We start from the raw sequence: 11,504 nt of genomic DNA on the forward strand, positions 1-11,504 counted from the left end.
CTGTTGGCTGAGCTGAAGAAGCCCCCTCGCCTTAATGCAGCGCCCGCCGACGTCACGGCGGCCTGCGACCAATCAGCGGCTCGCGGTCCCTCTGTAAACCATTCTGCATCCCCAGGCCGAGGAGAGTGCGGGGAGACCGCGTTTAGAGAATCAGTGGCGGCTGCATCCGCGGCCCCGCGCTGTCTGGGCGGCGGGCTGCGAGATGCCCAGGCCCCTTTCTGCTCCGGTAAGGCCTCGGTTTCGGTGGGAACGCGGGAGTAGGCAAAGGGGAGGCCAGAGTTCTGCTGACGGGTGGGAGCGATCCAAGATCAAACCTTGTTGAAGGTTGGGGTGCACCTGGGTCTGGGAGCCCCAGCGGCCCCAAGGCACTGTTTGGCTTTACAATTCATTGGGTGTTGGCTTACCCTCCCCACCCCCCCGCTTCCTCTTGTATTCTTGGCTTGGAAGTTTGGCCGGGGCACAGCTTGCGTCTTTGGGAGAGTAGTGGAGGGAGGGCCCTTAGCAGCAGAATCTCCCTCCGCGGGTCCTTCCTTCTGTTTCCCCCTCCCCCAATCCAGCCAAAGTCCACCGGGCCCCGGGCCCCGGGCCCCGGGAGATCTGGTTGTCTGTTTCCCGCTGCACAGTCTTGTAAAGTTGATTCCGGCGGTTTCCTGGTGGGGGCGGGGAAGGCCAGAGGCTCCGCACTCCAGAGGGCAAAGGAGTGGGTGGGGAAACGCCCCGCGCGAGGAGTGAGAAGAAAAAACCCGGGTGAGAAGTTGGGGCAAAACTGTGATCCGAAGAAACCTTTTACGGACAGAAACAAGCGACCATGCGGGAAGCGGCGGAGCTACAGCGTCGTGGGTGTGTGTGTGTGCGTGTGTGTGTGAAGGGGGGAGGGGATACAGGTGGGAAGGGGACGTCTCTGGGGCACCGCATAGACCTAAAAGGGATCGGGGTGTGAGCGCAAGGGCAGAGTGAGTATGGCTTCCCGTCCTCCCCTTTTCCGGGCTTCGGGCTGGCGCCAACTTCGCGACTCGCCGCCGACCCTGCACACCCTCTGGAGTTCACTCTCATACCTTCCCAATAGCGTTCAGAGTGTAAACTCCAGTCCACTGCCCACAGGAGCGGGTTATCGCGGGCGCGGTGGTCGCTTCGGAGTCCCAGAAGCCTTAGCCTCGAAGAGTCCGTCTGGTTCCATGGCACAGGACAGTCAATCACCAAATTCCGTTTCGACAGCACCATTTCTATGCTTAACTGGGATTTTTTCCGAAGTAAAGTTTGAAGGAGGCAGGCCCACGGAGTCCTGCTATTATGCTCCCCGTTTTTTTGTTTTGTTTTGGGGGGTTGGAGAGAGGGTACTAGGAAAGAGCATTTGGCCCTATCGAGGAAGGAAATAAGGATAGGCAGCTAGCCAGGTCTAGCCGGTATTTGGGGACTGGCCTTTTGACCCCCCTCGAGGTGCAGGGCTCAGACATCCCACACGGGATCCCGAGCTAAGTTGGGGGAAATGCGCTCTGGAGCCCAACAGCACTGAGCCTGGCTGGGCAGGGAATCTAGCCCTCTGCAAATGAAATACCCTCTTCGGGCGAAGCGGCAAACTGCTGGCGACTTTGGTTTGAGCCTCAGCAAAACTGGGTTTTTAGGGTTCTGCCAAGGCCCGTTTTCTGCCCGCCAGTCTACGCTCGCACAGCCCAGCAACCCTAGGTCCTGCCGACAGCCCCGGCCTTGCAGCCCGCGCCGCCTTTTCATTGGAAGTCAGAGCCCAGTTCCGCCGCGCGCCTCTTCGGTGCTCCGCCCATCCTGACCTCTGGGTGCGAAGCCCCTAAAGCCTTCACCGCACCCCCTTCACACACACACACACACACACACACACACACACACTCTCTCTCACACACACACTCACGCCTGGGCTCCCCGCAGCTCCAACTCGGTTTCTAAGCCCAGCTTCGCAGGCTTAGAGTTGGCTTTGAACTCCTCCTGTGGACCCGACACTTGCAGCCACAAACCCACCAGTACCCGGTACTCCAGGGTCCGGGGAGACAGTAGAGCTGCGAGGTGTGGGGTCCTCGCCTCCTCCAGCGGGACCCGAGGCGCCTCCACAGCCCGCTGTGCTGGCCAAGGTCCCGGGAGGGGCTGGTCCAGTCCAGCGGTCCCCATGCTCCTCCCTTTCCCAGCTGTCTGGGTTCTCGCCGCCAGCGCCCTAGACCCAACCGCCCCTCTCAGGCATCTACAGAGGACCCGGTCCCCAGCGGCTCGCCCCGGCCCCGCCCCGGCTGGGCTTCTTCATATGCAAAACAGAAGGACCTCGGGGGTGGGGGTGGGGATTGTCGTTAGGGGAACCCACGGGGTGACAGCTGGACCCGACTGCCAGCCCCTACTGAACCCAACGCTTGCCACCTCATTTTGGGTGGGCAGGAGGACATTGCTGCACCCGTTTGGGGGTGCAGAGACCTTGAGACGTTGGGGGAAAGAGAACCCTGCCCAGCGGAGGGCCAAGCGCGGTAGTGGAATCGAGGGTGAAGACAGAACTCCGGCTCTGGGACCCCGGGCCTGTCGCGGTGTCCAGATGGCTCAGTGAGCAGGTCTGCGGGAACCAACCCCCGCGTCTACCGGGAGGTCACAGAGCACAACTCCAGGCGCACCTCCTGGCCCCTGGTTCTAGGTTTAAAAGTCCAGATATAATGCCGCCCTGGGGACAGCACACGAGATTAATGTTTTGTTTGTTTCCACTGAGTTTTTATTTTAAAATGTAATCGGTCACAGAGGAGAGAATACTGACCGAGCTTTACAAATTCGCCATCTCTGCGCCCCTCAGCTCAGCTCTGCGTTTAAACGAGTGTCGAAGGTCGGCTCGGCGCTCTTCGCTGACCTTCCCTCCCCGCCCTCACCGTCGCCAACCGCGGCCTGCGGGCTGCAGTGCACGCGCGCCGTCCGGCCCAACGCCCTGCGCGCAAGACGCTCCAGGCCCCGCACATTCTGGACGGGGTAGCGTGAGGGTCCTCGGTGTCTGCTGAATCCCCCCCACCTCGCCCCCAGGGAGGAGAAGGCCCCAGAAGACCCAGAAAACGGCTTTCACATTATAGGCTTCTGTTCTTCGAAGGGCCTAGAGGATCGGCCCCAGAGAAGGGAACTTGCCCGCAAACTGGGGACGGAGGGGTTCTGCCAGCCCTCCTTAGCCGCCCTGCAGTTTGGGGGGCTGAAGAAGCCCTCTAGCACCCCCTTTCTTACCTCTTCCTCCTTGGTTCTGAGCTCCACTTCGCTTCCTTCTCCCCCAATCCCAGTGAGTCCTGGGCCCGACAGGTCGATGCTGTTGATCTCCTGAGAACGGCGACCGCTCGTGGCCGCGTCCCCCACCTCGCCCCCTTCGGTCCTATACTGCATCGGCGCTCAGTCCGGACCGGAGGCGCCTGGGGCGGCGTGGACTCCAGCCCGGGGAATGGGGCGCAACCAGCCACGCGGGGTCGGGAAGAGGGAGGAGGAAGAAAGCAGAAGGAGTCCCGGACCCTGCGGATCCCAGAGGCCACGCGAACTCCGCTGAAGATGCGGTGCCAGGACCCTGGCCTGACCCCCTCCGAGCTGATCCCACCCGTCCCGCTTTCTCCTCTCCCTCTCCCCTTCTTTCCTGCGTCAAGTTGCCTTAACCTCATCCCACCCCTCTCTTGGAAATGACCCACGTGTGCGCAGCGCTTTACAGTTTACAGCACTATGTCCCCTGGACCACACAGTGAGAGGTGGGTATCACCTCCTTTTGCCCGGGGAAGAAACTCAAGTCAGGCGGTTTGCTGAAGGAGAGAAGTTGTGTGTGTGTGGTTTTTCTTGGGGCGGGGTGGGGGGGCGCTTATCACTTTGCTTCAGCCACGTTTTCTGAGGGGGTGGCACGCAGCGGCCGGGAAAGGGCCGTATCCGGCCGAGGCTTCACGGTGCGCGCACGGACTGGGTAAACAACCGCGGCTTCCCACGAGGGCTGGAGGGATCCCGGCGTGGAGAGGGGAGCAGGTCGAGCGCTGCGATCTCGGATGTAAGTCACTGCCGCGGAGCAAAGACGCGACGCGGACCGAGCGGGAAGGGGAAGGGAGAGGGGCGATTGGAGAAGGCGGGAGAGAGGGAGGGAAGTGAGGGGCGAGGGACGGGACGAGAGTGTCAGGCAGAAAACCGGAGAAAAGAGAGAGGAATGTGGAAAAGTAAGCCGCGATAAAAGGAGCAAAGAAGCGCTGGGGAAAATGCATGGAGGAGTAGAAGAAAAGAAAGGGGGGACAGGCCCGGAAAGACACCCAGAGATTCAAAACATAAAAAGGCGGCGAGGAAAGGCGCGGAGCAGAGGACCCTGCAGGCGGGTGTGCGGGCGTGTGACGGGCGCGTTCCCAGGCGGGAGAAAAGGAGGCGGCGTGTTTGGTGGGAGACTCAGCGCCCGTGGAAAAGCGTGCGAGCGGCTCTGGGCAGGAATCCAACAAATAAATAAAACGTCTAAGACGGCGTGACAACAATGCGTATTTGGGTGCGTGCCCGTGTACCTCCGTCTGCGCACACACTCACACCCCGTAAGGAAGACAAACGGGGCTCGTGCCTCCGAGTAATTAATCCTCCCACTAATTGACTCTCTCCCCTTACCTAATGGCGGTGGTCATTGCCGATATCTGGAGAGATATCACGTGGAAAGAGAGACAGAGGGGGAGAGACCCCCAAAGCTAGCTAGCTTTGGGACTTGGAATTGAGTTCTTTCTGGACTTGGGCGCTCTAAAACTCCCTCCCTTCTCTGGGGGGGCAGAGTTCAATAGATGTTGCTGCCTCACCAGCCCCTCCACATTTGCATTAATGAAGATCTGAGATTAGGGGTGACTGGGAGCCCCCCACACAGAGACAGAGGTCCTTCATCAATCTCAGAGGCTGGAAGCCACCTACTGCCCCTCTGATGGACACTTCCCACCTCTAGGCCACACTAAATCTCCCCTCCACTGTTGTTCCCCCAGGAGCTCTGACCCTACTCCTCTTCTTTGGGTGGTTACTTAGTTTCCCCAGGACCCGGGATGTGTCCTGCAGCCCCGAGTGGAGCAGATGAGGTTTTGAATGAGTTAGGGAGCAGCCTTGGGTGGCTAGGGAGAGCAGCGGGAGGGGTGAGGCCAGGGCAAGGATGGGAAGGGACTTCTAGGAACAAACCCACCCAGACAGGGATGGGAGACACAGAAGCAGAATGGAGAGTGGTGCACACCTGGCAAGTGTGAGGCCTCTGGGGAGAGGGAAGAAAAGAGGCAGGCACGTGCACTGTGGCAGAGACAGGAAAACGACCGTGTTTCTGTGACTGTGAGACTCGGGAGACAGTTCTAGCTACCTCACAGCACCCTCCGTTTTCAGGACTGGGGAAAGAGGCAGGCGAATATTGGCCTTGGCTGGGAGGGGCCCAAAGCCCCCAGGCTGTCTGTGATGCAGCATTGAGGCTTGGGAGGTGAACGTCAACTTTCACCCCTTGGAGGTGCCTCTTTGCTCTGTTGGCCTCCTCAGAGGCTAAATAAATAATTGTTGAGATCCATAAACCACGTGGCCTAGAGAGAGGAAGGAGGAAGAAAGGACAGCTCTCCAGGGGGAAAAAAAAAAGCCACCCTCCCCACCCCACTAAATACATTCTTAATTGTCCCTTGGGAACGTTTGTACATTTGACCAAAGCGAATCCTCAAGCAGTAACAGCAAAATTGGTCTTAGGGGCTGGCGGCCTGGAGAGAGTTGGGGGTCTGGAGCAGGGAGAGGCAGGGAGAGATGGCAGGCATGTCTGAGAAGGTGAGGAACTTGGCTCTTCTCTCCTTGTCTCTGTCATTCGTTAGAAAGAAAGTGAGCAAGAGGAATAAAGTTCCAGAGGAAAGAAAGAGAAGGGCATATAAAAGGCAAATCTAAGCCAGAAAGGAAAGAAAGTGAAGAAGAAAGAAAAAGGCTGGGAGGGTGGGATTGACGATAATAAAAAAGGGTGAAGGCGGCCCCAGGAGGCTGGGCCTCGTCCCAAACCATCCGTCTTCATTGCCTCTGTGTGTGCAAAGGCAACTCCGGCATAAGGAAAAGCCACTATTGGAGCCGCGGCTTTATTTTATATCCTATACATCAGGAGGGAGGCAAAGCTTTATTTTCGCCAAGAGACAGATATTTTATTTCTCTCTTACGGTTTTATGTGTGAGAGATGTCAGGTTGCCACAATGGATGGCTAATGCATAGGCAAGAGGAAGCCGTGTTGGCATGCTGTGTGTCATGGGGTCTTGGGGGGGGTGAGTGGGCCTGGGATTTAGGGCTGATGGGACACTCTAGGGGATTTCTGCTAAAACATCTCTCTTCATAAATCCAGAAGCATGGTCAGCTCAACAGGGAGAAGAAGGAGTTTTAGAGGGAAAAGAGTTGGGCTTAGTAATGAACGAACACACAAAGGAACCGCTTACCTTCCAACAGGCTCGGGCACCCGGGGCAAGGCGGCCCTGTGGAAACGCAGACATTCGTGACCACACACACACGCACCACGCACAGGGAAGTATTTTTCTACAGAATACAATGTCATTTCACTTCTTTCCCCATTTTATATTTTTCTGCCTTCCCCATCTCCATGGGGAAGAAATCTTTTTTTTTCCCACCTCTTCAGAGCCTTGGGGTGGGGGGTGGGGGGGGGAAGAGCTATTAATTTGCAAATCATCTGATCTGTGAAAGGATCAGATGCCTGTTTTTCACCGTTCAGTGCAGTGTCTCAAGTGGACCCACACACACGCACACAGGAGCCCATCATGCTGGGAATCCTGGGGGGCAGAGGTGAGGGGCCCGATTTGAGTCTAAGAAAAGCTTGCCCTCTTCTCCAGGGCCTGTGGCCAAATTAAGCCTTAGGTCTCAAACTGCATAATGGTCACATTTTTTAACTTGGAGAGAAGGGGGAGGTGAGGGGACAAAGAGACAGAGAAGGCGGAGAGGGAAGTATGTTAATGAACACGTTGCATTCAGGGCTTAGACCAGCATCCTGCACTCCCAACCACCCTCAAAATCATTTCCTACAAGGCTTCCCTTTATGTGTCCTAATGTCCTATTTTTAATTTTCTTGATTTCTGGATTTATATATCCACTGTGGAGCAAAAAGCTGACCATGCTCTTTCCCTCTTTTCAGAGGATCAGAGGTGACACAGGGGATCTCTAGACAATGAATGTGGGGACCTGGCCCCCAGAGCACACTGTCCTTAGCTCTGGTCTTTGGGGAAGACACTTCACCTTTCTGGGCCTCAGTTTCCCCACCTCTAATGCAGGCGATGGGGCTAAGTGGTTGCTAACATCCCTGCCAGCTCCAGCCTCCTCTGACCGAATGAGATAATGTGTGAAAACACTTTGTGGACGTTAAAGCCGGACGAATGCCGAAGGGATTATTATTACGATTCTAATCAATCCTCTTTTCTCCACATGGATCTTGGCTGTTTAGTGCCAGCAAGCAGGCTAAAGAGGACGGAAAGCGAGAAAGCTTAGCAGAGATGGAAAAAGCTCTGTGGCGTGGACACAGAAAACCCTGCATCTCCAGAAACATTCTGTCTCTGTGTGGCCCCCAGGCCTCGTGGGAAGGAGTGAGGAAGAGGAGGAGGCCTAGCTTGGCCCCATCCATGTCAGTCTCCATGGAGGCACAGAGTGCATTTCTTTCTGAGCATCACTTGTCTCCAAGTGACTGACATAGGAACCTGATGTGAAAGCGATTTGCAATTGTTGTGGGGTTTTTTCCAGAAAGAGAGGAAAAAAGCAAGGTGTAGCTGATTAGCAAGTTAATTATTTCAGTACCCCAAGGGTTCCAGTGTGGTGGTAAGTTGTCCAGCCCTGGTGTAATTTCACAGTCCATGCATTTCCTTGTGAGCACCTGGGGTGCCCGGGTCTGTCTCTGTCTCCATCCACCTGCCTTATGTCTTCCTGGCACACCTGGGGAGATGAGTAGGGGCTGGGGTGGCAGACAGCACAGTGTATATATTTGGCTTAGGCTGCAGGTGCGGGGGGGCCAGACACAGAAGAGAAAATGGAGGAGACCTCAAACTCCACCAGGTGTTTAATTATCTCCCCCTTCCTTCTTCTTTTTAAAAAATATTTTAAAATTAATATTAATGAGGCAGGTTATCAGAGAGTGGAACTCTTGTGACGTTATTTCCCCAGACTGAGCCTAGAAAGCAATTGGGTTTGAAGGGCCCTCTGGCTTCTCACCTCCTCCCAGGCCCAGCCGGCTCTACAGGGCTCATATTTGCTTTCCCAACTCTGGCCACCACTTGGTCTGCTGAGGCCTCCAATCTAACTTCAAGATCTGATTTCCCCTTGGGGGAGGGGAGGGAGGATTGTGTGGTCAAAGGAACACCTCCCTCAGAGAGATAAGTTGGGTATGTGAACATAGCCTCAGAATTAGCAGCTTTTGCTGCTCTCTGCTCTCCTGGCTGGTAGGACTGACCCCCTGCTGCTCCTCCCGAGATGGACAAGGGAGGGCTCAGCAGTTTACTTAAGAGTGGTCCCATCTGCTCAGACTGGCCTTTCATAAGGGGAGGGATTTATGCAGTGTCCTTGTGCACAGACCTGGGATTTGCCTGAAAACCTTGGGCCTCTGAGAATATTATGAACGCTAAAATGTTCAGCCACGGAGATGATTCATGATTTGTCTGCAAGGACAGGGTGTGTGTGGGTGTGGGGGAGTACGTGTGTGTTGGGGAGAGGCACACACATTGATGGGTGCTTGTCACCATTCTTACTTCTAATCCAAACATTAGGACATTTTTTTTTCTATATTCACTCAGGAGACAGCGCAAGGCACCACACTCTGGAGAGCCAACTTCCTGCCTCGAGCGGTGTGAAGATGATACGATACAATTTTTGGTGCTGGCATTCAGCTATTCCCCAAGCAGGTTGGCTGATACCCCTGCTGGCAGAGAAGGGCCTGGGGCTGTCTGGAAAGACAGTTCTGATGTCCGCCTCGTTGCCGGAGGCAGAGGACTTGGGGCCCAGGGTGAAACCAGTCAATGTTCAAATTGTACTTGGACATCTTTAGTCTTTACATTTCAGCAGGAGAGAAGCCGGCGAAACTTAGAATACAGGAAGGCAGATGTAGGGAGTTCCTTGTCTCAATCGTGCTACTTCCATGCCCAAATGAAGCCCAGGGGTGGTAAAAACAGATCCAAGCAGGGCTTTAAGGTTCCATATGGGATTTCGGCCCTGGTTTCGGGGAGATTAAGAAGTCTTTTCCAAGTTTTGAAAAGACCTACAAGTGCCATGTATTCATTATCTTTGGGAAGTAAATGCAACCTCTTTGCCTGCCTGGTGGCCGACAAGGGAGCATTTTGAGCTTGCATGGGCCTCATTTGCGGTTCTACCCTGTTCTTATTCGTGTTCCAGCCTGGACTTGCAGAGACGAAGACCCCAGCCTCCTCAGCTGCTGAGATTTCCAGGTCTCTCCGGCCATTCATAATGTAGCCCACATTGTAGGCATCGGCCAGCACACATTTTGAAAGGGTTACTACGGGCCAGGTTGTTCTCCTTTGGGCTCAAGGGAAGATATAGTTTCCCCTTAAAAAAGAGATGCAAGGAACCACTTCTATGAATCTTTTAATGAAGGATTTACTACTAATTTGATCAGTTCATTGCTCTTTTTACTCATTCTGAATGAGTAACTTCACCAGTCAACCCGAGGGGCTGCAGAACCTATAAAAATGCTTCCTTTGGTCTTCTTGCTTCAACACGTGCTGGGGCTCAGGCCTGCCTCTGACAGACTGGGGAGGAGCAGAAACATTCCAGAGACCAGGTCTTGGAGTGTTATCTCTTCCCCACCGCAAATCCTCACCCTGCACTTTATCTCTCAAATACAAATGCAAGGACCTCCTAGGGAAGTGTGAAGGGATAGGTTTTCATCAGGTCGGGGGAAGGAAGGGGAGTGAGTCGAACCTACAGGAAGATGGGGACAGTTGGAATTTTTGTCACCCCTCTGTTCAAACTTCTCCTGTGTTGTGTATTATAGCTCACAAAATACGCATCTGTCACGGTAATCTACAGCGTATCTGTGGTGTCTGCCGAATGCTGCTTGGCCAAAACAGTGTTAAATAAAATTGTAAGAAATGCTACCAGGACCGTGCATGGGTTATTTAATTCTATCAATGATAAACAATGTTAATGTGTAGCATCTCAGCTGGCATAATAATCATGTTTCATCCGTGTAGGCTGAGATATATTTAACCACAAACGATGCGGTTTTCCAACACATGCATTTCCCGATGATTACTTAGGAGAAACGTAATGGAAACAACGGAAACCTTTTCTCTCTCCACATACACTCGCCCGCCGTGCACGCAGACTGCCAGTCACACACGTTCACTGGGCCGGCCGGCGCTGCGTGTATTGTCACACATACGTCTCTACAGGTAAACGTTAAGTGTCGATTCTGTGAAGGTAGATCCTGCTTTATGCCCCTGTACATAATTACAGACACACAGATCGGCATCGTAGAATCTCCAGGACATTTGTACACATTTTCTTGCACACCCGCACTACCCCGTAGACGGTGCTGATGTAAACATGCGCTGTCCCACCGGCGGCTCTTTATAGGTACATGTGCAAGTGTCCTCACGGCAAGTGTGCAGGTGCCCAGAAGGACAAGCGCTCCTCCGCCGGAGGGTCCTCCGCACAGGTTCCTACATCAATGTGCATCTCTGTGCATGTGCACATTTGCACACACAACCCCTGTACCCCTGCTCTGGGGCACACACTGACACCCACAGACCAACGTGCAACAGCTGCCCTTTGAATTCCTGGAGAACTCAGACCTGTCAAACGATCCCAGGACTGGGTGTTCGCCCTCTGTGAGGCCCCCCGATGAAAATAATGTGAAAATATGGGGGTGGGAGGAGGGGGTGGGGTCTCTGCAGATAAAGATGCCTCCAAAAGAGGATCAATCTTTTGTTTGCTCATTTACAAATGAGTCAGGACACCTTCTCTGGCCCCTCACTCTGTTACCAGTTATCTGCTGTCTAGGTAACCTGTTCTCTGGATTTCAGTTTCTACTGGAAAATGAAGTACTGGCCCAGACTAGTGCTTCTCAACCCTGGCTGCCCAATAGAATCATCTGGGGAGTTTTTTAAAAAACACAGATAACTTGGGCTCCACCCCAGGCAAATTAGACCAGAATCTCTGGAGGTGGGAGCCCAGCACTTTATTATTTTCTAAAGCACCCCAGGGAATTCTATACATATTCAACCAAGATTGAGACCTGCTGGCCTAGATGCTCTCCAAGGCCCTTCTGGTGCTAAAATTCTATGTCACGGAGGGGTTTTTAAATACAAAGCAGTGTGCTGGGCACTGGGGCCCTCTGCTGAAAGTTCCAAATTCATATGAAAAGTCATTATAATTATTCCTGGTTTAGGAAGAGGATACGTTCTGAACAAACCATATTTATCCTGGAAAAACTCATGCCTGCATTTCCAGCTATCTCTCTTTCCTTCCATCTTTGTTCTGGGCTTGCAGCTCCCTGACTGTCACTCACCAAACATTAATTACAATGCCACATATGCAAA

General features: G+C 54.0%; 1 long non-coding RNA gene across 1 annotated transcript; it reads left to right on the forward strand.

Moving 5' to 3' along the window:
• Window positions 1-118: 118 nt before the first annotated feature.
• LOC119003664 (uncharacterized) lies at window positions 119-10,058 on the forward strand. The gene is made up of 3 exons (XR_005070004.1): window positions 119-226; window positions 7,699-7,773; window positions 8,742-10,058. It is a non-coding gene; the product is annotated as an uncharacterized LOC119003664 (long non-coding RNA).
• The last annotated feature ends 1,446 nt before the right edge of the window (window positions 10,059-11,504 follow it).

Source organism: Sturnira hondurensis, unplaced genomic scaffold (assembly GCF_014824575.4).
Source record: "Sturnira hondurensis isolate 20B ecotype Veracruz unplaced genomic scaffold, ASM1482457v3 Scaffold0018728, whole genome shotgun sequence".
Lineage (NCBI taxonomy): Eukaryota > Metazoa > Chordata > Mammalia > Chiroptera > Phyllostomidae > Sturnira > Sturnira hondurensis.